The 3,115-nt window shown below is 36.2% G+C and overlaps 1 long non-coding RNA gene across 1 annotated transcript in view; it reads right to left on the minus strand.

Annotated features, from left to right (window-relative positions):
* The window catches only part of LOC128249926 (uncharacterized), an 18,970-nt gene that overhangs the window by 2,419 nt on the left and 13,436 nt on the right, over positions 1-3,115 (minus strand). The gene's annotated exons all lie outside the window — the stretch shown is intronic.

Below are 3,115 nucleotides of genomic sequence, written 5' to 3' on the forward strand. Positions count from 1 at the left end.
TGCCAATAGGGAAAGAACCAGTTTCTCACCTAGATCCCATGCTCCTTCATTGGAATTTCAGCATCAACAACAGGGTATTTTTGTATGTATGTATTCTGATTATATGTCTGTGCACACATTTGAATGTGGTGTGTGCCAGAGGGTTTGCAAATCCAATGGGGGTCTTAAAAGACATGTTAGGATCCACAATGAGCAGAACTTACTTGCAGGTATTGGTAGTGCAAATCAGAGGTGCAATCTGTGTGGGTGTTTTTTCAAAACACTGTCTGGTTTAAAAAGCCACATCAGACGCCATGAAAGGGCTAAGGTGTAGGTGCAGGAGGTGGTCAAACTCTGTTTAAGGAGTAGACAACCACCATGTATGTATGTATGTGCAGATTTGTGTTTTGCTTTATGTATGTATTCTCATGCACATAGTTGCATATATAGACATGCTCATATATATTTGAATGATAAACTTCTGGAAAGTTTTACAAATTTTTAGTTCCAATGATGAACTGGATCTGTAGTCTTCAAATCAGTTTTCTCCTTTCTGGTTTTGAGAAGCCTAATTTATCAAGATTGGTATTTAAACAGTGTGTTACATATCCCAGGGCCCCAATAATTACAGGTATAAACCTTAACTTGTAGTATGTATGCATGTATGTATATGTTTTGATGGCACATGGTGTGGTGGTTAGTTATGTTGTTACACTCATGATTGCAAGATTGTGGTTTCAATTCCTAGACCGGGTGGTGCATTGTGTTCTTGAACAAAACACTTTATCTCGTGTTGCTCTGCGATCACATTGACACCTGACACGTGGTACACCATACACCTGTTCAGGCAATGTAGATCTGATGGAGAGAATGAGTTAATGTACAGCACAAACATTTGATCACTATAAACAAATCATTTGTGCAGGTTGCTCAGAAAGATAATGCAGAACCATCTTTCTATGATTACGAGAGACTGCCATTTTATATATCTTTTATCTTATCTTTCACTTGCTTTTAGTTGAACAAATCAACCCCAGTACTTCTTTTTAAACCTGGTATTCATTCTAGTAGTCTCTTTTGCCAAGCTGGTAAGTTACAGGGACATTAACAAACCAACACCAATTGCCAAGCATTGGTGGGGGACAAACACACACACACACACACACCCAAGGTACTATATGGTGGGATTGAACCCAGAACCATGTGGTCGGGAAGCAAACTTCTAACTACACAACCATGCATAGCCTGTGCACACACACACACACACACAAACACACACACACACACACACACATACCCGAAGTACTACACGGTGGGATTGAACCCAGAACCATGTGGTCGGGAAGCAAACTTCTAACTACACAACCATGCATAGCCTGTGCACACACACACACACACACAAACACACACACACACACACACACACACACACACACACACACACAAATGCACGCATACAATCCAGAAGTCAACAAATATGCAAGTACATGTATTTAAGATGTAATATAACTTGGACGTATGAGAATTTCATTGAGTGATAAGTAAATAAGACATGATTTAAAAAATAATAAGAGATTAGACAACAAACAAATGGTGGTATTTTTAAAACTGCTTGTTTTATTTTACATCTAAAAAGAACAACCAGTACCAAGTCAGCCAGCCAATACTACTTTCTAACTTTGCAAAAAAAACCAAGTGATCTCAACATGACTAACCTATTTATTAGCCTTAAACTCAGCCTTGGTCAATTTCATGTCAATAATTACAAGAGGCTAGCATTGTTTCTAGAATGTTGTCTGCCTACAATGGTAAACCAGACAGAGATAACCATTGGAAGAGAAAAAATAGAAGAGAAAAAGTAGAAAGTAAATACATTTTAAACTAGCACATTAAAATGTGCAATTATAGTATTTTTCTTTCTTTTTTTTTTGCGAGAGAATACATAGAATCTAAGTAAGTAACAATCTCAACAACAACAAAAAAAATAAATGGAACAAATTCTTAGATAATAGTTTGACTACTTAACTGCAAGATATGATTTATCATTGAAATTGCAAGAAAAAAACAACAACAAAACCCCTGAAAAATAAATGGAAATAAGTGGAATTTAATGGAATAAAATGAAAATAATATAAAATATAAAAGGTTTGTCATTTGTAATAGAAAAAAATTGAAATCTAAAAATAGCTATGCATTTATTTATTTATTTACCTAGCACTAACTAGCTAGGGATAGACATATGTTTTTTTTACAGGAAAGATTTTCGTATTTAACAGTTCTTAAAAAGTAAATAAGTTCAGATAAATATGTTGATCAGATGCAGGCATGGCTGTGTGGCTAAGATGTTTTGCTTTCCAACCATATGGTTCCAAGTCCAGTTCTATTGCAGGGTACATTGGGCAAGTGTTGTCTATTATAGTCCTGGCCTGACTGAAGCCTGTGAGTAGATTTGGTAGATGGAAAATGAAAGAAGTTTGTTGGATATATTTATATGATGTCATACTCTAGCCTCTCATCACCTAGCATAAAGCCACCTCCTTCAATACCATCCCCCCCTCTCAAAGTATATTTGTCTTGCAAGTTACTTGGTGACCTCACTGGTGCTGGTGCCTTGTAAAAAGCAACCAGTTTACCTTGCAAAGTGGTTGGCATCAGGAAGAGCATCCAAACATAAAAACCATGTCAAAGCAGACAGTGGAGCATGGAGTAGTCCTGCAGCTTACCAGCTCCTATGAAATAACACAACTCATGCCACCATGGAAGACAAGCATCAAATGATTATAATTTTATATATTATCATCATTTAATATCTGGTTTCCATGCTGGCATGGGTATATATACATACATACATACATACATACATGTATATATATGAAGGAGCACTCCATCAGTTACGACGATGAGGGACCCAGCTGATACGATCAACGGAACAGCCTGCTCATGAAATTAACATGCAAGTGGCTGAGCACTACACAGACACGTGTACCCCAACATAGTTCTCAGGGAGACTCAGCGTGACACACACACACACACACACATATATATATATATATATATATATATATATATATATATATATATACATATATACATATATACATATATGTGTATATATATATATATATATATATAACGT

This window comes from Octopus bimaculoides, chromosome 1 (genome assembly GCF_001194135.2).
Source record: "Octopus bimaculoides isolate UCB-OBI-ISO-001 chromosome 1, ASM119413v2, whole genome shotgun sequence".
Taxonomy (NCBI): domain Eukaryota; kingdom Metazoa; phylum Mollusca; class Cephalopoda; order Octopoda; family Octopodidae; genus Octopus; species Octopus bimaculoides.